This window comes from Elephantulus edwardii, unplaced genomic scaffold, assembly GCF_000299155.1.
Source record: "Elephantulus edwardii isolate Elephantulus edwardi_28Jun2011 unplaced genomic scaffold, EleEdw1.0 scaffold00024, whole genome shotgun sequence".
In the NCBI taxonomy this organism is placed as follows: domain Eukaryota; kingdom Metazoa; phylum Chordata; class Mammalia; order Macroscelidea; family Macroscelididae; genus Elephantulus; species Elephantulus edwardii.
In genome coordinates this window covers 13360680-13382998 of record NW_006399774.1, presented here as the reverse complement: position 1 = coordinate 13382998, position 22319 = coordinate 13360680, and positions in this window count along the sequence as shown.

Here is a 22319-nt window from a genome sequence, read left to right as displayed (position 1 = left end):
ATACACCTTTCCGGATTTTGAACCATGTAGTGTTTCCTTGCTCTGTTCCGATGATTGCCTTCTGGTCCAAGTATCAGTTTTGCATAAGCATAGTCAAATGTTCTGGGATTCCCATTCTTCTCAGAGTTAGTCACAGTTTTTTTTGTGATCCACATAGACAAATGCCTTTGTATAGTCAATGAAACATACACATTCCTCTGGTACTCTGTGCTTTCAGCCAAATTTATCTAATGTTAGTTATAATATTCCTAGTAAGTAGCACAGCTTCTTCTAAATAAACCTAGCCTGCATATCTGAAAGAGATATTGTTGTTGTTGGTGGTGTGTGCTGTCGAGTTGCCTGCAACTCATAGTGATCTTATGTACAACAGCCCTAAACCCTGCTCTGTACTATGCCACTCTCATTGTCTCTGGCAGCATTGTGATAGATAACGAAGAGATTGAGACTGTAAATAGCTTTAGTTTGCTTGGCTCCACAATCAACACTCTTGGCATCAGCAGCTAGGAAATGAAAAGACAAATTGTATTTGGAAAGTCTTCTGTCAGAGACCTCTCCAAAGTACTGAAGAGCAATGATGTCAGTCTGGAGACTAAGGCATGTCTGATACAACCCATGATCTTTGCAATCACTTGCTATACATCAGAGAGCTGGACAATGACTAGGGATGATAAAAGGAGAATTGATGCCTTTGAGCTGGTGTTGGTGAAGAGTATTGAATATACCATGGACTGCTAGGAGAATGAACATGTTCGTTTTGGAGAGGGTTAGACCAGGCTGCTCCTTGGAGGCAAGGATTCTGAAGGTTCATCTGACATACTTTGGACACATTTCAAGGAGGGACCAGTTCTTGGAGAGGAACATCATGCTTGGGAGGGCAGAGAGACAGACCCTACATGAGATGGATTGAAAGAGTTATTAAAGGGGAAAAACCTGTGGAAGTATAATTTTACCAGTGTTCTAAGCTCAAATAAAGTATATCTTGCACACTGCTATGTACACTAGGAACTCCAAGGTGCCTTAAGAGATGCTTGGGATTGAAGCACCTATTAACTCCTCTCTCTCTTCCCTTGTTGTTGTGTATCATAGAGTCGGGACCAACTCATAGCTGATCCTACGGGAGAAGATTGAACCATGTATCTTCTGGATTGTGATGCAGCTTCTTGTCACTAGGCCATCAGAGCTTCCTGAAAGACCTAATAGTATCACACTAGTTTTGGCAAAGAAATAAGGCCTCAGGAGTCAGAAAATAAAGAAGGATGAACTCGCTCGATATTTCTTAAACTAAAGGAACTGAAGAACAAATTCAAGCCTCAAGTTGCAATACTTAAAGATGCTATGGGCAGAATGTTGAATGATCCAGGAAGCAGCAAAAGAAAATAGAAGGAACAGGACAGCAAGTAATAAATGTTGAAGCGGATGTGGTGAGATAGGAACTCTTATACATTTTTGGTGGGATTGTAAAATGGTAAAACCATTCTGGAAGGCAATTTGGTGTGTTCTCAGAAAGCTGAACATAGAAATTCTTTATGACCCAGCTATTCCACTGCTTAGAATATACCCAGAGAGAATGAGAACTGAGGCTCAACTGGAGACTTGTACACCAATGTTCATAGCCATTTTTTATTCACCATCACAAGAACATGGTAACATCCCAGATTTCCAATCACAATCACATAGATTGAGTAATTATCATACATTCACATTGTGATGGGGAAGTCAGCTGTTAGGGACCTCTCTAAAGTACTCAAGAGCAACGGTGTCTCTCTGGAGACCAAGGCATGCCTGATACAGGCCCTGGTCTTTGCAATCACTTGTTATGTATCAGAGAGTTGGAAAATAACTGGGGCGGACAGAAGAAGAATTGATGCCTTTGAGCTGTGGTGCTGGAGAAGAGTATTGAATGTACCATGGACTGCCAAGAAAACAAACAGATTCATCCTGGAGAGGGTTAAACCAAGCTACTCCTTGGAGGCAAGAATTCTGGGGCTTTGTCTGACATACTTTGGGCATGTTGAAAGGAGGGACAGGTCCTTGGAGAGGGACATCATGTTTGGTAGGGTGGAGGGATGGCACAAGAGGGGAAGACCCTCTATGAGATGGATTGATTCAGTGACTGGGGTAATCAGGATGGGTGTGTCAGAGGCAGTGAGATTGGCACAGGACAGAGCGGAGTTTAGAGCTGTTGTACATAGGGTCGCTATGAGTCTCAAACGACTCGACGTCACATAACAACAACAACAACAACAATGCACCATGTAGGAACAATGATTTTGTAAATTACTATTTAACTTGGGAGGGACTGGAAAGCATTATGCTGAGTCCCATAAGGACTAACTAACGAACTCGGTCCCATAAGGATAAATACTATAGGAAACCATTACTGTAAAATGAGTCTGAGGATCCAAGGGGGGGAGGAGGGTGGCAGCTGACGGGTGAGGATGGAAGGGTTAGAATCATGGGGTCGCACAAATTGATGGGGGAGGTTGCGAAGGAAATGGGAAAGATCATGTGTGAAAATCAACGTATTCAAAATTTGTGAATAAATCAGCATAATTTAAAAAAAAAAAGAAAATGGAAGGAATATTCAGAGTGACTGTACAGAAAATAATTGGCTGATAGAAAAATTTCATGAGACAATGTATGATCAAAAGGCAATGGTGAAGAAGGAGGAAGTTGAAGCTGTTCTGAAGGAATTAGCAAAAAACAAGACCCCCAGGCACTGATAGATTAACAACTGATATATTTCAATAAACAGATGTAGTCCTGGACGTGCTCACTACGTTGTGGAAGAAGTTTGGAGGGCAACTATCTGGCCAACTAACTGGAGGAGATCCATATTTATTCTCATTCCAAAAAAACCCTAGCCCAACAGAGTGTGGACATTATTGTACAATGTCACTCATATTACAAGCAAGAAGAATCCTGATGAAGATTATTCAAAAACAACTGCAACAGTATATCAACAGAGAACTCCTGAATGTTCAAGCTGGGTTTAGAAGAGGCCGTGGCATGAGGGACATTATAATCAATGTTAAATGGATTTTAGCTGAAGGCAGAGAGGACCAGAGGAGTGTCTATCTGTGTTTCATTGACTATGTGAAGACATTTGACTGTGTGGATCACAGAAAAATTGTGGCTAATCTTGAGGATAATGGGAATCCCAGAACACTTGATTGTGCTCATAGAAAACGTACACTTAGACCAGGAGACAGTTGTCAGAACAGAGCAAGGAAACACTGCATGATTCAAAATCAGAAAAGGTGTACATCAGGCATGCATCTTATCTCCTTATTTTTCCCACATGTACATGGAACAGATAATTTGGGAGGCTGGACTTTATGAGTAGGAATATGGCATCAGGATTGGAGGAAGACTTATCAGTAACCTGTGTTATGCAGATGACACAACATTGCTTGCTGAAACTGAGGAAGACTTGAAGTGTTTGCTGCAGAAGGTCAAAGACTGTAGTCTTAAATATGGATTAAAGCTCAAGATTCTCACCACAGCACCAATTTGGCAAAATTGTGATAGATTGAAAAAAGATTGAGAGTGTTAACATGTCAGCTTGCTTGGTTCCACAATCAACACTCTTGGCACCAACGGTCAGAAAGCCAAAAGATGAATTGCATTAGGAAAATCTGTTGTCAGGGACCTCTTCAGAGTGCTGAAGAGCAACAATGTCAGTCTAGAGACTAAGGTGTGCCTGATCCAAGCCATGGTCTTCACAATTACTTGCTATATCAAAGAGTTAGATTCATGAAGACTAAGGATGACAGAAGCAGAATTGATGCCTTTGAGTCGTGCTGGAGATGAGTATTGAACATACCATGCACTGCCAAGATAATAAGCAGATCTGTCCTGCAGAAGGTGAAATCAAGCTGCTTCTTGGAGGAAAGGATTTTGAAGCTCTATCTCATATAATTTGGGCATGTTGCCGGGAGGGGATAGTCCTTGGAGAAGGACATTATGCATGGAAGGTTGGAGGGGAAGTGCAGGAGAGGAAGACCCTACATCAGGTGGCTTGACAGTTACTGGGGTAATGGAAGTAGATAGATCAAAGACAGAGATTGACTCAGGATCGGGCAGAGTTCAGAGGTGTAGTACATAGAGTCGCTATAAGTATCAGACAAATCGATGGCACCTAACAACAAAGAAACACATGCAGCCCTGGTCCTGTTCACCAGTTCATGTCAAGAAATTTGAAAGAGAGATACTTGGCCAACCAAATGGAAGTGATCCTGATTTATTCCCATTCAAAAAAAAAAAGAAAAGAAAGATGACCCCCACAGTGTGTGAAAATTATTGTATTATATGCAAATAAAATCTTGATGAAGATTATTTTAAAATGACTGGATCAGTACATAAATAAGCAGGAAACTTCCAGAAATTCATCTTGGCTTCTAAAAAGGCCATGACACAAGAGATGTCAACACTACTAATGTCAGATTTTGAAACTCTGTCTCATGTACTTTGGGCATGTGGCCAGGAGGGCCCTGACCTTGGAGAAGGACATCATGCTCAGAATGGTGAAGGGACAGCACAGGAAAGGAAGACCTTGGATGAGATGGGTCAATACAGTGACTGGTGCAATGGGGGTTGGTGTGTTTGAATCAGTGAGACTGGCTCAGGACAGGGCAGGCTTCAGAGCTATTGTACACAAAGGCGCTATGGGCCGCAGGCTACTCCTTGGCATATAATAGCAGTAGCAACAACAACAACAACAACAATGTCAGATGGATCTTTACTGAAAACAGAGGATACTAGAAAGATGTTTATTTGTGTATTGATTATACAAAGGCATTTGACTGTGTAGATTATAACAAATTATGGCTAACATTGAGCAGAAGAGGAATCTCAGAACAATTTACTGTGCTTATTCAAAACCTATAAATAGACCAAGAGCAGCTGTGCCAAGGGAACACTGGACTTTTAACACTAGGAAAAGTGGGTGTCAGGCTTGTGTCTTTTCTCCATGCTTAATCACTCTGTATGCCGAGCAGGTACTTTGAGAACCTGGACTATATGAAGTGAAGAAGAATGTTGTGTCAGGTTGGAAGACTCATCGGCAACTTGCATAATGCAGATGACACAACCTTGTCTGCAGAAAGTGAGGTTTTTTTGAAGCACTTAATGTAGAAGACAATATGGGTTACATATCAATATCAAGAAAACAAAAATTCTCATTACTGGACCACTACACAGCATTATGATGAATTGAAGTTGTCAGGAACTTAATTTCTCTATAATCAATACTCATGGTATCAGCAGTTGAGAAATGAAAAAAACCCAAAAAACAACAACAGCAACAAAACCCAAACCGGTTGAAGTGGGCAAATCTCCAAGGAGCTTTTCAGAGTTCTAAGGAGAAAAATGTTAGCTTAATGACTAAGGTGCACCTGACTAAAACGAAAGGATTTTCAGTTGCTTCAGACACATGCAAAAGTTGGACAAGAAATGAGGAAGAACAAGAATTGAAGCCTTTGAGTTGTGTTGTTGGAGCAGAGTAATGAATACTCCATGGATGACTAAAGAAAATACGAGTCTGTCTTGGAGGAAGTGTAAGCAGGGTGCTCTATAGAGGCCAAAATGCTGAAATTTCATCTCACGTATTTTGAGGATATGGTCATGCGGGGCCAGGCCTTTGAGGAGGACATTATGCTGGGGAAGGGAGAGGGTCAGAGTGGGAGAGGAAGACTCAACCAGATGGATTGACACAATGACTTCAACAGTGGGCTTAAGCCTGACGGAGGTGGCGCAGACGGAGTCGGATAGGGCAGGCTTCTAAATTGTTCACTGGGTCACTATGAGTTATAGTTGAGTCCACAGTTTTCAGTAGGGGCTACTTCCTAGAAAGGACATCATGCTTGGAAGGATAGAGAGTGAGAGAAGGAGAGGAAGACTTTCAGTGAGACAGATTCACATAGTAACTGCACAAAGTCTTGAAACACAGTGGAGATGGGGAGAGCTGCAAAGGACAGGGCAGTGTTTCACTCGGTTGTGCACAGAGCTGGTGTGAGTGGGAGGACTCCACCTGGCAATAACTGCTTTCTTACGATCATCTGTCAACATCATGTTCAGCTCTACTCCTGAGCTTTTGCCCGTATCCTCCCATCTTGTAACTCATGACTTTTTCAAAGTCCATCCAACTCTGCTCTTTCCTGGAGGCCAAATTGACCCAAGTCTTGTATGAAATCATCTCATCTACTTTAAGCTATTTTCATTTCTGACTTGTATCACATGGCCTAGTGTTTGGTTGGTTTTGGGCAGGTAGATACTGTGGGAGTCATTAATGGTTTTTCACCGAATATTTCTAGTTTCTTCCCATTCTGACCATGTGCTAGGATTACACTTGCCTGACCTCTTAGGCTAGGTGTGGCCATGACTAATTCTGGCAGATGACAGGGGAGGGTAAGTGACATGTGAATTTTCTGGACAGCACTAAAGGCCTGTATGAGAATCACCACATTTCCCTTTCCTTTCAGTTGCTGCAGTTGATAATTTGAGATGGTAAGTGCTTGTCTGTCAGCTAGTTGGGAGCTCCTTTCAAAGGTGAATGGAGCTCCTAGCTACTCTGTGTTACACATAGGGCTGAGCAAGCAAAAACCTTTGTTAGATCCATTAAGGTGTGGGGGCTTTTGTTACAATAGCATAACATCCAGCCCACCTCAACTGATCCAAGTTACTTTTCATGTCTCACGGTAGAAAAATTAAATGTGTAGACTTTGAAATTGAGTCCTGAGGCGCCAGAGATCTAAATTACTGGCCTCTGCTGCAGATTGAATTGTTTAGTTGCATATCAACATTTTCTTTGGAATTAGTGAAGTTATTGATGGATAATGAAGCCAGAGGCAACACAGTATGAAATGACAATGTTATATGTAACCTTTCCTTTCATCTTAAAAAAACAAAAACAAAAACAAAAACCCACAAGAAACAGGATGAGGTACAGTGTTTAATCAAGTTGTTGTTGTTATGTGCCGTTGAGTCGCCTGCGACTCATAACAACCCTCTGTAAAACAGTCCTAAACTCCGCCCTATCCTGTGCCAATCTCACCATCTCTGACACACCTACCTCTATTACCCCAGTCACTGAATCAATCCACCTCATAAAGGGTCTAATCATAGGGTTGCATAGTTCGATGGGTGGGTGAGGTGAAGGAAATGGGAAGGATATTTTGTGAATAACAATGTATTCAAATTTTGTAAATAAATCAGAATAAAATAAAAATTATTATTATTATTATTTTATGTAAAACCCAGACGCTAAGGGACTCGTTACTCTAAGAGATGTTCTCTTATATTTCTAAGTAAGTCATGTCAAGGGGTCTTAGGTAAGGGAAAGACTGATGAAGGGAAAAGCTGAGTGTGTATGGCTGCTTTATTTTAAAATTTCCAGACCTCAGGGGAAAGATCCACAAATATTTACATAGATAGGTGGTTAGAAAACACAGGCTGTTGTCTTGCAAGCTGTGATGTTTCTCTGGCCTGGGACACATTCTTGGCTTGTGTCATCATAGCATCCCTCCAGGACTTAACTCCCCGTTGATCATGTTTCTGGATGCCAGACGCATCAGCTCAAGTCCCGGGTCTCCAGAGAAGAGCGCCCAGTGCTTCCTGCGGAGGGACCCAACTGCCCTTTAATCTGGAGTCAAGAGAGTTTACTGGGGAATTGATAACCAAATTGCTTCCTTTCCTTCTTGAAAAGCCTGGGTAAGAGCTCTTTTTTTGGTTCAGTGTAGCTCCCCTGGGTGCCAGTGAATGCCCTTGGCTTTAGGACATGTTTTGTGGTTGAGGTCTGTCTCAGGAGCGACTGGCTTAGTACTGAAGCTGTGAAACCCATCACTGCTATAAAGTCACCGTAACCAACAAGGGGTCACAAGAAAATGTTACGATGATGAGCACCAAAAATACTGGGAAACACTATCATCACTTCCTTCAGCATGGTCTTCTCCAGTGTCCTTGGAAGAGCTCATTCCCACGGTCACACCAATGGTCCCAGTGTCATCTTGTCTGGATGCCTTATACAAACGAGGCTTCTGACCAGTCTTCCTGACTCCTCGGTGAAATCATAGCCACCAGTGGCTGGCCTTCACATCCACTGACTACATGCTCCAGGGAGAGGAACACGGTCATGTGATCACCGTTGCCCAAGTCCATAAGGATGGAGTCAAGGCGAGAGAAACAGAGAGAAGGAGTGGTATGCTTCTCTGATGAAACAGCAATCTTTCCTCAATGTAATGCCTTTGACCACTGCTGTGCTTAATCGCTAACCTTCACCCAGCTTGCTTGCTCAGTTTCTGAGTCTTTGAAAAAGTCATCAACCGTTTGAAATATTCTTCCTCTTTGCTAGGCAGTGTTCTTTTTCACCACAAATCTCCCTTTCAGGGCAATTATTTTCAACTGTTATTGTTATGTGCCGTGGAGTTGCCTAGCGACCCTATGTACAATAAGCTCTGAAATCTTCCCTGTCCTGACCAGTCTCACTGACTCCAGCACACTTAATCCCATTGCCCCAGTTATCATGTCAATCCATCTCATTTAGGTCTTCCTCCCTGCACTATCCCTCCAACCTTCCAAGCATGATGTCCTTTTCCAAAGACTGGTTCCTCCCAGCCACCTGCCCAAAGTATGTGAGATGAAGCTTCAAAATCCAAGCCTCTAGGGAGAAACTTGGTTTCACCTTCTTTAAGACAGACTTATTTGTTCTCTTGACCGTCATGTTCAAAACTTTTCTCCAGCACCACAACTCATCACAAGGCATCAATTCTTCTGTCATCTTTAGTCATTGTTCAGCTCTCTGAGGCATAGCATGTAATTGCAAAGACCATGCCCTGGATCAGGCGCACCTTAGTCTCTGTCATCACTCCTCAGCACTCTACTGAGGTCCCTGACAGTAGATTTCCCCATTGCAACTCATCTTTTGATTTCCTGACTGCTAATGCCAAGAGTGTTGATTGTGGAGCCTAATAAGCTGAAATTGTTAAGGACTTAAACCTCTTCTCCATCTGTCATGTCATGGTGCTGATAATTGGCCCAGTGGTGAGAAACTTTGTCTTTGTGATGTTAAACTTCAATCTATATTAAAGTCGAATGTCCTTGACATTAATTTTCAATTAGCCCTACCAAATCCAGAGACCTCTCCAGTTCTCGTTTGTTGTAGACTTTTTGTTGTTAAGTGCCATTGAGTCGAGTCAACGATGACTCGTAGTGACTCTATGAACAACAGGTCTGAACTCTATCCTATTCTAAGTCATCCTTATCATCCTGAACATATTGGAATCCATTGCCATGGACACTGTATCAATTTTCCTCTCCTTTTCTGACCCTCCACTTCTCCAAGCATGATGTCTCTTTCTAAGGAATAGACTCTCCTAAAAATACATCCAAAATATGTGAGACAAAGCTTTATCATCTTTTGTCTTCAAGGAAAGTTGTAGACTTGCATCAGTAAATTAATGCATGTACACAGATATGTCAGCTGTGACTTCCCTTCTGGATATCTCAGTAAAAATAGTTGAAGTCTCCTTATCTGTGGCCTTGGAAACCCAGTATCTCCCAGGCGTGTTCCTGTTTCTGCAGAGCTGATCTTTGAGCTGACTCTAACATAAAAGCAGTCCTTTCTTTTTTAATGAACTGAACCCAAGGAACAAATGACCATTTGCACAAATGATAGGTGGGTTGAGCTGTTGACGGTTGTTAGGTGCTGTTGAGTTGGTCCCACATTATGACGACACATGCACAACTGAACAAAACTCTACCCTGTCCTGGGCCATCCCATCATGCATTGCAGATTGGGCTATTGTGATCCATAGAGTTTTCATTGCCTAGTTCTCAGAAGCAGATCGCAGATCTTTCTTCTTTGTCCACCTTAGTCTAGAAGCTTCCCTGAAATTTGTTCAGTCTCATAGCAACATCAAAAGCCTTTGCATAGTCAATGAAGCAAAGAGAGAAATTCTTCTGGTATTCTCTGCTTTCTGCCAAGATCCATCTAACATGAGCTGTAATATCCCTAGTACCATGACCTCTTCTAAACCCAGCCTTCTGTGTCAGCCAATTCCTTCTGGTACAGTGACTCTGTGTACTCCTTCCATCTTCATGGGCTGCTAGGAGAACAAACAGGTTTGTCCTGGAGAGGGTGAAGCTGGACTGCTCTTTGGAGTCCAGAATTCTGAAGCTTCGTCTGACATACTTTGGACATGTTGCAAGGAGAGAACCAGTCTTTGGAGAGGGACATAATGTTTGGGAGATTGGAGGGACAGTACAGGAAAGGAAGGCCGCTGATAAGATGGTTCAAGGCCGCTGATGAGATGGATCAATTCAGTGACTGGGGTAATGGGAGTAGGCGTGTCGGAGACAATGAGGTTGACACCTCATAGAGCAGGGTGTGGGGCTCTTGTGCATAAGGTCCCTATGAGTCACAAGTGACTCCACACAGCACATAGCAACAACAACATAGCAACATGCAAGACTCCACTCTCCAATGACAGGCAGATGTTGTTGTTGTTGTTATGTGCCGTCAAGTCGCCTGCGACTCATAGCGACCCTATGTACAACAGCCCTAAACTTCGCTCTGTCCTGTGCCAATCGCACTGTCTCTGACACTCCCATCCCAATTATCCCAGTCACTGCATCAATCCACCTCATAGAGGGCCTTCCTCTCCTGCGCTGTCCCTCCACCCTCCCAAGCATGGTGTCCCTTTCCAAGGACCGGTCTCTCCTCACAACATGTCCAAAGTATGTTAAACGGAGCCTCAGAATCCTTGCCTCCAAGGAGCCACCCGGTTTAACCCTTTCCAGGACAAATCTGTTTGTTTTCCTAGCAGTCCATGGTATTCTCAATACTCTTCTCCAGCACCACACCTCAAAGGCATCAATTCCCCCTCTATCCTCCTTGGTCATTGTCCAACTCTCTGATGCGTAACAGGTGATTGCGAAGACCATGACCTGTATCAGACGCACCTTAGTCTCCAAAGAGATACCATTGTTCTTCAGCACTTTGGAGAGGTCCCTAACAGCAGCCTTTCCCATGGCAATGCGCCTTTTAATTTCCTGGCTGCTGGTGCAGGCAGATAGTGGTTGTGTATTAGGTGCACTGGCTGGGAATGGAAGTAGATGTTACCAAAGGTGCCAATGTGGAGAGAGAAGAGGGGGCTACGCTACAGTAACACACTCGATTCAAGAGGGAAGAAGACTTGGTCAGTGGCTGGCCTGGGCTAGTCTGCCCCTCCCCCCTTGCTCCTGTTATCTCTTTCCTTTTTGAAGCAAAATCCTGTTTTCAGACAGTTTGCTGCCATCATGGCAGAGCCAGAGTTTGAGCAGAAGTTTGGAGCCAAGCGACCTCAGAGGAAAGTGGCCGCCATGTACCCAGGCCACATGAGCCACCTTTTCTTTGGGTACGAATTCTTGGATCAACAAGCTTGACCAGGGAAGCAAACTGGCCTTTGAAGGAGACATGAAGCGTGAAGCTGGCTGTTTGTAGAGGGGAGGGTGGGCTCAGGCTGCTTCAACCCCATGGGGCATGCTCCTCCCACAGGCCTTCAAGCCAGGGCTTCCCAGGATAGATGTAAGGAAACAGCCTGAGGACACGGAGCACTCACCCTTGTTGCTGTGTTTGCGTAAGTGTATGTGTTTTAACAATCAGAGGGCTATTCTTGAGTAAGATGCAAGACTACCAGCAGGTGGCTTGAACTTGAACCAAGTTTTAATCTGCAAAAAGACACTGTTGATTCTACCAAGGGAGAGACATCTGGTGGAACTACCTGAAGCGGTGGTGGTGGGCAGGCAGGGCCTTGGGGAACCCAGCTGAGACACAGATGCAGTAAGTAGCCAAGGGACAAACTCTCCAGCAAAACTTAAAGCATATAAGCTTGAAGCACACTTTGTCCCCTGAAGTGTTTTCACAGCATGCACCACAGCTTTTTGGAAAATCTTTATCATAACTGTGATAGTGTTCTCATAACTGACACTTCACTGGGGACTGTCTCTGCTTTTTCGCTCGGCTATAGCAACCCAGTCAAAAGAACTACACAGAGAGGGTGCATTACTAGTTTAATCAGAACACAATAGCAGCATTCAACAGTTAAGCTGGACTGCTGGGCTGTTCCACTCCAAGTCACGCAGTGTGCATCTTGGAAGCGATGTTAAGATGCTGTCTTTCTTCCAAACCCTTCAGCCTTTATTTATGGCTTTTGTTCACTCCTGGATTTCTTTCTTGGGCTGTGGGTAAAGGGGGACAAGGGTAATTTCATCTATTGCTTTAAAGCTGCAGGGCTAGAGGAATATTTGCTCCCTGCTTTTGGCATTTGGATAAGTACAACTTAAAGGGAACGTAATGGGACTGCCTGTTTTCTCTCCCTCCCTTTCCTTATTTTTTAATCATCTGCAATGTTCATGCATTAGTCTAGATTCTGAATAAAATAAAAAATATACAAAGTAGAGTCACACTGTCCTCAAAGGCTCTCAGGATTCGGAAAAGTCCACTGAGTCGTTTTAAGAGGAAAAAATAAAAATCTAAGAATGATATAAAAATTGTGGAACCAGCTTGCTCAAACTCTCATTGTCCTTTCTTTGGAACTAACTCAGAGCTGGCCCTCCAGCAGGTTTGCCAAGGCTGTAAATTGCTTAGATGAGATTGCCCATTAACGATCCAAGTCTGTGAACTACACCAGCAGAACTCCCAAAGCAGTATATAATGTACTGTGAAATTAGTCCTGTAAGCAGGAGTGGTTTTTTTTTTTGTTTTGGGTTTTTTGTGGTTTTGGGGGTTTTTTTTGTGTGTATGTGTGTGATGGTGGTGAGATTCCTCTCTGGAGACTTCTAGTGTTGGAAATTCAGGACTAGAAGCCATGCTTGCAGCATGGAACATGGTATTGGTCCTGACTGACAATCCTGAAACTCAGCCAGTTCACTAGATGTCAGCTACACAGCTCCATCATCTTGTAGACCTGCCCTAAAATGCCAACACCCTCCTCCTGTCTCTGCATGTGGTCTCTGGTGCTATGAAGTCCTGTGTACTTGGAGCAGTGGTGTCACTACGTCTGGCGTCATGAAGTTCATCATTCATGGTGCCCCGTAGGAAGAACTGGCCAGGGAACACCAGTGGTTCGTGGAGTGGCCTGGTCCCGCCCCAGTTCCCTGCAGGAGAGAGCACCAATTAGCGTGGCCCCTCCTCTCCGGCTCGAGGCTCTTCCCTCCTGTCTCCTCATTTCTCCCATTGGTCACAGTGAAGACCTGGCTTATGAGTGGTGGGAATGTTGGTGGTAAACGGGCTACTACATGGGGTGCTGAGTAACTCTAAGCTTAATGACACCACACTTTGATGACCCTTCCTCTATAATGCCAGGCTGTCTACTACTTCTGCCTTCCCTTCAGACCTTAGGTGACTTTTGATGTCACTTCCCGTGATCGTTTCAGGGGGAGCAGTCCACACCCCTTGAACACTCCTGGTAACACTGAGTTCGAACCAGACACTGTATCAAGGAAGTCAAAGCGTTATACAAACCAAACAATGACGAGGAATCCTGAAGAAGGAGGAGAAGAAGCTGCGGGCAGCTGAGGAAGCTCAGCTGAGAAAACACTGGGATGCTACCCGGCGGCTCAGACACCACGCTCCTGACTCCTGGTCTCCTTAAGTTCTGATAATTTCATCCTTTTGGGCGTCTTCCTTTTACTTCGATTCATTTCCTTTGATGTCTTTCTCGGGGGACTAACTAGCCCCTCCTGAAAAAAAAAATACCCGAAGTATGTTTGATGAAGTCTCACCATCTTTGCTCTAAGGACCATTCTGATGGCATTTCTTTCAGGATTTGTTCATCCTTCAGGAAATCATGTCTTATTCAAATACCCTGTACATTGAACTGATATTATGGCATTTAGAACCACACAACCACATCTGTCCTTGGTTGTAAGTGCTCTGTGGATCACTTCACAAATAAAACCTAACAATCTGCCCAGGTGGGGGTACTAGGAGTTGGTATTGATGTGATAGGAATTGCTTTGATTGTCTGTTTGTTTGTTTGTTATTTATTCATTTATTATTTTTTACTTTCCTTTAGGTCCATAGGTTACTCGATTTATCAACTTGTGCTACAGTCAAATGATATCATTAAAAACCCAAAAGGGTTAGTACAAACCACACATTTGAGGAATGGAAGACTACTCAATGATGTGGTACCCCTGTGTTAAAGTCCACGCATGCTTGGGAAAGTGCAGGGTCAGTGAAAGAGGGCAAGACCCTCAGTGAGATGGGTTGACACAGCGACTGCGGGAATGGGCTGTAGTGGTAGAGATGATGAACACGGCACAGGATAGGGCAGAGTTCAGATCTGTTCTTCACAGGGTTACTATGAGTTATACTCTACGTGAAGGAACCGAACAATGACTCTGAGAGAAAGGAACCCCTGTAGTTCACACCCACCAGCCTCTGAATGAGACAAACCGTGACAGTCTGTAAAGAGTTCGTTTTAGAACCCTGTGAGGCAGTTCTACTCTGTCCTACAGATCCCTGTGTGTTGGAAGCTACTTCCTGGCAGTGGGTCTTTTAGAAAGAAAGAAGAATATAGAATGCCAGCTATCAAAACGGAAGGAGAGTTTAAGTCCTGAGCAGGGTTGGGGACCGAAGGCTGGAACAAAACACGTTGCTGCACCTTCACACATAGCTCACCTGCCTGTGCTGAGTGTGTGAGTTTGAGCATCCTCCGGCCCCCTTGTCTCCCTTTGCCTGTTTACACTGCTCCTTATAGTGATTCAGTGCACTCACGCCTGGGCTGTGATGTAGGGACCAGGCACTGCCGTTAGAACCATTGGGTGCTGGCTCCAGTCCTGGTCTTGATCACGTGGAAATTTTCACGTTGCCTCTAAGTCCTCATGTGTAAAACTGTAACATTAATCCCTTCCTCACAGGATGTATTGCAAGGATTAAGTGAGATAGAAGAAAGTCACTCAATTACATTGGCTTTTTCCATTCTTCTTTGTCTTATTTGTGTATTTAACATAAACAGAGGCCAGATTGCCTGAAAAAGCTAAAAAATTAAATGCTGTCTTCCAATTCCTTCACTATTCATACTCACTAATTCCATTTTTGATCAGAAATATGTATTGTAGTATCTCATATGTATCACAAATGAGAAGAAAATAAACAAAAATCAAGCAAACCACAAATGGGAATGAGGAATTGGTTAGAAATAAGAATTAAAAAAGAAAAACAACCTGAGTCAAAATATGAAACAATATTATTGAAATAAATTTTTTAATTTCTAGATGCTGACAGAGATGGAAAATGGAAATGAGGTTTGCCTAATTCAGCCCTTACAATTTCTCAGTTTAGTTGTTGTTAAGTGCCATCGAGTCACCTGCAACCCCGTGTATAATAGCTCTGAACCTGACCCCATCCTGAGCCAATTTACTGTCTTTGCCACACCTACACCCATTACCCCAGTTACTGTGTCAATCTATTTCATCTGGAATCTTTCTTTCCTGTGTAGTCCTCCACCCTTCCAAGCATGATATCTTTCTCCAAGGACTGTTCTCTCCTGGCCGTGTGCCCAAAGTATGTGAAACCCAGCCTCAAAATCCTTGCCTCTGAGAAGAAACTTGGTTTTACCCTTTCAGATATAGATCTCTTTGTTCTTTTAGAAGTCCACGGTATGTTCAATACTCTTCTCCGTCACCACAGCTCAAAGGCATTGATTCATCTTCTGTCATCCTTAGTCATTGTTTAGCTCTCTGATGCATAGTAACTGTAAAGTCCATGGCCTGGATCAGGTGCACCTTAGTACCTAGACTGACATCATTACTCTTTAGCACTTTGGAGAGGTCCCTGACATCAGACTCCCCCATTGCAATTCTTTTTATTTCCTGGCTACTGGTGTTAAGAGTGATAATTATGGAGCCTAGCAAGGTGAAATTGTTAACAATTTCAATCTCTACTCCATCTATCATGGTGCTGCTAGTTGGCTCAGCGGTAAGACTCTTTGTCTTCTTGATGTTGACCTTCAATTGCTATTGAAGATGACTGTCCTTGACTTTCTACAGCCTATACTTGGACCAGGAAGCAGTTGTCAGAACAGAGCAAGGAAACACTGTGTGATTACAAATCAGGAAGGGAGTGCATCATGGATGCATCCTGTCTCCATACATTTTCAATCTGTATGCAGAACAGATCATTTATGAGACTAGACTTTATGAGCAGGAATGTGACAGCAGGGATGGAGGAAGGCACATCAACAACCTGCGTTACGCGGATGACACAACCCTGCTTGCTCAGGCTGAGGAAGACCTGAAGAGTTTGCTGCAGACGGTCAAGGACTATAGTCTTAGTTTAGCACTGAATGTATTTTATTCCCAGGCAGGACAATCTTTTTTAAAAATTGTGATTTAACTTTTAGATCAAACTGTTTAAAATTCTTAAACAACAAAGTCCCTGTCTCTTAAACTGTCTCCTTTTCCCCCTCTGGGTTTACTGTTTACAGCCACTCTAAACCAAAACCAAACCAAACCAAACCAAACCTCAAACCACTGCCCTAGAGTTGGTCCTGACTCAGGGCAACCCTCTCTCACATGCCCGAGGTTATATAGGTTATAACCTCACATGGGGAGTCCTGGCCTCAGTTTTCTCCCTTTGAGTGGCTGGGAGATTTGAACTACTGGTCTTTTGGTAATTGGTAGTTTAATGTGCAGTGCCCTCAGCCACCAGGGCTCTGTTAGACTCTCCCCAGAGAGCTCTCTTTCTTGGATCCTTCCTTCCTTCCTTCCTTCCTTCCTTCCTTCCTTCCTTCCTTCCTTCCTTCCTTTCTTCCTTCATCCCTTCCCTCCCTCCCTCCTCCTCCTCCCCCTTCTTTTTCTCCTCCTCCTTCTCTATCCCTCTTTCCCTTTCTCCCTCTCTTTCTGTTTACGGGATTTTTTAAAATTGAGATTTCACTGAAAGTTTATAGAGAACGTGGATTTCTATTCATTCATTGTTGCATGTTTTCCTCCCTGCCCATATCTCCCCCCCCCCCGCCCAGTTTGCTTTTCTTTGAAAAAAGAATTCTTTCAATGTTATACAATTCCCCCCACCCCCACCCACTTTATTATGCAGCTCTAATTCTGGACTGTTGTCATGCAAATAATACCTATCCATATATTCCATTGAAGCAGTTCTCTCCCTCATTTGTTTCAATGCGTGTACATAATTTATCCTCTCTTTTCTTAGTTTTCCCCAATCCTGATATCAGTGTTGTTTTATAACAGTGGCGTTATTTAGTATTTGTCTTTTTGTGACTGTGATATTTCACTCAGCATATTGTCCTCCAGGGTCAATTTTGTATAATATTTTAGGAGTTCTTTGTTTTTCAATGCTGTATAGTATTCCATGGTGTGAATATACCATAGCTTCTCTATCCGTTTGTTTATTGATGGGCACTTGGGTTGTTTCCATCTCTTTGCTATTGTGAACAAAGCAGCAATAAGAGAGTTGTCTTTTTAAAAAATAAGCGAATGACTGAAGAATCTACCCTTTCTGTAAGCTTTCACTAAAATCATAATGATTTAAAAAAAAGAAAAATTTAAAGAGGAACAAAAAAGAGAGCGTGTTTAGTTTTGGCACATAACTGAGGTCATGTTCCTTTACCCACTTGTTTTCCACGTATTTGTTGAGCACTTACTGTGTTTCACGCGCTGCTTGAGGTTACAGTGAACCTTATGCTCTGATCTCTTGGGAATTGTTGTTGCCTTTGTGTCATGTGCTCAGGACATGTGATCAGCAGGAAACAATTTCTGGGGAATGACATCATGCTTGTACAGCAGTGGGTCAGAAAAAAACAAGAGGAAGACCATCAATGAGAAAACAGTGGCTGCAACAATGGACCCAGGCGCAACAGGGATTGTGAGGGTGGCACTGGGCGGGCCGCGTCTCATTCTGTGCACACAGCCTCCTGTCAAGCGCCTAACTACCAGTCAGGAGCCAATTAGAAAAAGTGACTAAGAGAATGCAAAGAACCATTCCAGTCATTATGTGCGTTTTAAACACGTGCAAAGCCCTGACTCATCTCCTCCCAGACAAGTGTAGCTGCAGCCTCGGTTAGGACTTGGTCGGTGTTCTCAGGTCTGTGGAATGAATTGCCCGGTGCCAGGAAAATAGTGCTGCAGAGTCTCTGCATGCACAGGGCTGGCTGTCTCTCTGTGCAAACAGATTTCCTGTGTATCCTCAAACATCTGAGTTCCAGAAACGTCTGAAGGCTTCTCTCCTTGTCATCCTGGATTTTTGGAGCCTTCAGAGTCCTATGGGGGCTCATTTATGTCTGTTACCTCTCTTTGAACACAAAGAAGATTCTGTGTCCTATCAGTTAATAATACTCTCAAAAACATTAAAAAATACACAAGATTATTTATAACTTTGGCTAACATGATGACTGCGGGCTTCTTTCTTAGAGGTCCTCTGGGTTTGAATCTGATTTCCAGCTAGTTCTAGAAATGTGAGCAGGCTGGATTTAACAGAGTCTGAACAAAAAGAGGTGAACTTTTGCAGGATGGTGTTTGCCACCTTACACCTATAGTCCTCAGACCCAATACCAGCTGAGTAGAATCTGATTCATAGAGAACCCCTGCGCTGTAAATCTTAGCTGGAAGAGACAGTCCATCTTCCGTCCATGGAGTAGCTCGTGAATTAAAATCACCGACCTTTTGGCTTGTGGTTTAATGTGCTCTACTCTATGCCATCAGAGCTCTGGAAAATAATAGAAATGCAAGCTCATTGCTCATAGCTGAGCCAGAACTTACTCATCTCTGATTCTCTGGAGGGTTTTCTGAGACTTTAAATCTCATTGAGGGAGATTATCCATATTTCTCTTGTAGAGCATCTAATGGATTCAACTGCCCAATTATGGGTTGGCCCTTTAGGCCACCAGAGAGCCCTTCAAAAAAAAGCAATGAAGCATTTAAAAAAATAATTCCTACAGAGCAATATAGGAATTATTCTGAAAAAAATGTGACATCAAGATCAGAGAAGGATTTTAATAACCTGCCTTAAGTAGATGATATAACTTTGTTTACTGAAAGAGAGGAAAACTTAAAGCACTTGTTGCAGAAGATCGAAGACTTCAGTGTGGATTTCATCTCCATCTTAAGGAAACAAAAATTCTTATCACTGGACCTGTTGGCAATATCATGATGTTGTTGTTGTTATTGTGTACTGTTGAGTCAGAACTGACCCATAGCTGACCCTCTGGCAGGTTTTCTGAGGCAGTTAATTGCATGGGAGGAGATTGCACGCCTTTCTTGTATGGAACAGCTGGTAGATTTGAACCTCGTGCCTTTGGGATTGCAGCTCAGCTTCTTGCCCCTCGGCCACCATGGAGAAAATATTGAAGTTACGAATGATATCATCTTACTTGGATTCACAATCAACATTCTTGGTACCAATCGGCAGATCAGGATACATGTTGCACTGGTAGGGTTAAGTTAGGGATCTCTCCAAATTATTCAGAAGCAATTAGTTTGAGGATGAAAGTGTTCCTGATTCAGGGAATGGTCTTTTCAGTCACTTGCTATGCATCTGAGAGGCAGACAAGGAATAAGGGTGACAAAAGAAGAATTGGTACTTTTGAGCTATGGTGTTGGAGAAGAGTACTGAATATCCCATGGACTGTCAGATGAACCAACAAATATGTCGTCGAGAGAGTGCAGCCAGAGTGCTCCTTAGAGGCAAAGATGATAAAGCTTTATCTCATATACTTTAGGCGAGTTGTTAGAGGAGTTTATTCCTTGGAGAAGGACATCATGCTTGAGAAGGTGGAGGGACGGCAAAGGGGAAGAAGGCCTTCAATCAGATGAACTGGCACAGTGACTGCAACAATGGCCTTCAGCGTGTCAGAGATTGTGAAGGTGGCACAAGCTAGGACAAGCTTCAGATCTGTTGTTCATAGAGTTGTTATGGTTTGTACTTGATTTGATGGTGCCTAAAAAAAAAAGCAGCAACAACACAGCAGATGTAAATAAGTCTATTGTATCCTCTTACAGATGGGTGCTGTCTGAAGCTGGTCCAACAAGTTAACACACAACCCACTTATCCCAGGTGCTAGTTATGTTTGGCAACTTGAACAATGTCTCCGAAGAGTGTGATTACCCTCAATGCTTGTCTAATAGTTACCCAATTCTCACTATGTGCCAGGCACTGTCCTAAGGATTATATATTTATGAACTCATTTTGTTATCACATTCCACAAGGTCGAGGTTATCATTCTCAGTAGGGTGTGTTGTAAAACATGGAGGTAAGTAGTATAGTAAAATTAAAAACTAGAAGATTTAGTTCAGAGCTTGCACTTCCCTTCCTAAATTTTCTTAAATTTTGATAGTAAATACATATATAACCAAGCATTTGCCATTTCAACAGCCTGAATATGTACAATTCAGAGGCATCATTTATGTTCATTATGTTATTCGAGCATGACTATTATCTATTTCCCAACTTTCCCATCATCCTTAATAAAGGCTCCTAAACAAGGAGACCCTTCTTTTTACGTCCTCCATTCCTTATGGCCACTAATGACCCTTGATCTCTGTGTTGGTGCTGTTGTGTCGTGTAGAGCTGAAACCAACTCAGAGCTGACCCTCCAGTGAATTTCCAGGGATAGTGAATCACACAGGAGCAGATTTGCCATCTGCCTCCAGTGGGGAAGCTAATGAACACAAACCACATTCCTTAGGGTTGGCAGTGTGAGTCCTTATCACCAAGCACTAACGCTCCTGTGGTCTCTATATACTTGAATTGTGTTGGCGAAGGTGCAGCCACAGCACTCCTTGGAGGCAAAGATGGTGAAGCTTCATCTTTCATACTCTGGACAAGTAGCTAAGGGAGGCTATTTCTTGGAAAAGGATATCATGTTGGAAGGATGGAGAGCCAGCGACAGATAGGAAGACCACCAACGAGACGGATTGACATGATGACTTCAGCAACGGGCTCTAGGATGTCAGAGATGATGAGGATGGCACAGGGTAGGACAGGGTTCAGGCCAGCCGTTCATAGGGTCACTATGTGTCATCAGCTTGATGGCACCAAACAGCAACAACAACAAAACTACTTACTAATTAAAAATTGTATTTCATGCCCTGGATTATGATTTAAAAATAATAATAAAGCCAAAACAATTTAACGTAAATTGACATGCTTTCATTTTCAACATGCAAGTGACCACATGATTACAGCCCATCAGTGACTCTGCAGAGGTGACGAGGCACAATCATGTCAGAAGACTTCGTGGGACTCCTGCCAACATCACCATGGACACAGCTACAGGACTGCCCATGGGGCAGGAGCCAGTGTTAGCTACTGGCATGCCAGGAGCTGTGTTGCTTTAGATGCCATGATTTTCTCTAACAGTGAACAACTCTTGGTAAATTTTCATGCATACACATACAATTTTCCCATTGACTAACCAAGGATCTGTGCTCTTGAAAAAAAGGGGGGGGGAAATCAGTGTCTGGTAATTTTATGTGAAATACTTTTAAAGCAGAGTGTGAGAGACACTGGTGGCTTAGTGTTAGAATTCTCACCTTTTGTGTATGAGAGGCTTAGATTCTAGTAAATGCAACTAATGAGCGAAGACCAAATGAGATGTGGGAGGATGTCAAAGGTATCATCCAGGAAGAGTGCAAACGGTCATTACAAAGACAGAGGAGGAAATAAAGACCAAAATGGATGTCAGAAGAAACTCTGAATATTGCACTGGAGCGCAGAGAAACCAAAGTACAAGGAAGAATTCAAGATACTAAAGAGCTGAATAGAAGATTCCAAAAAGCAGCATGGGATGACAAAGCAAAATATTACAATGAAATGTGCAAGGAGCTGGAGTCAGAAAATCAAAAGGGCTGAACTCGCTCAGCATTTCTTAAACTCATGGAACTGAAGAACCAATTCAAACCTCAAGTTGCTATAGTCAAGGACGGTTTAGGCAGAATATTAAATGATCCAGGAAGTATTAAAAGAAGATGGAAAGAATATACTGAGTCATTGTATTGAAAGGAATTGGCAGAGACAGAAGGATTTAATGAAACAAAATATGAGTAAGAGCCTATAGTGATGAAAGAAGAAATTCAAGATACTTTGAAGGAAATAGCAAAAAATAAGGCCCCAGGAATAGATGGTATACCAATTGACGTATTTCAGCTAACAGATGCTGCCCTGGATGTGTGCGCCAAGTTGTACCAAGAAATCTGGAGAACAGCTTTTTGGCCAACTGACTGGAAGAGATCTATATTTGTTCCCATTCCAAAGAAGGGTGACCCAAAAGACTGTGGAAACTGTATGCAAGGAAGAGTCTACTGCAGATTATCCAAAAACGACT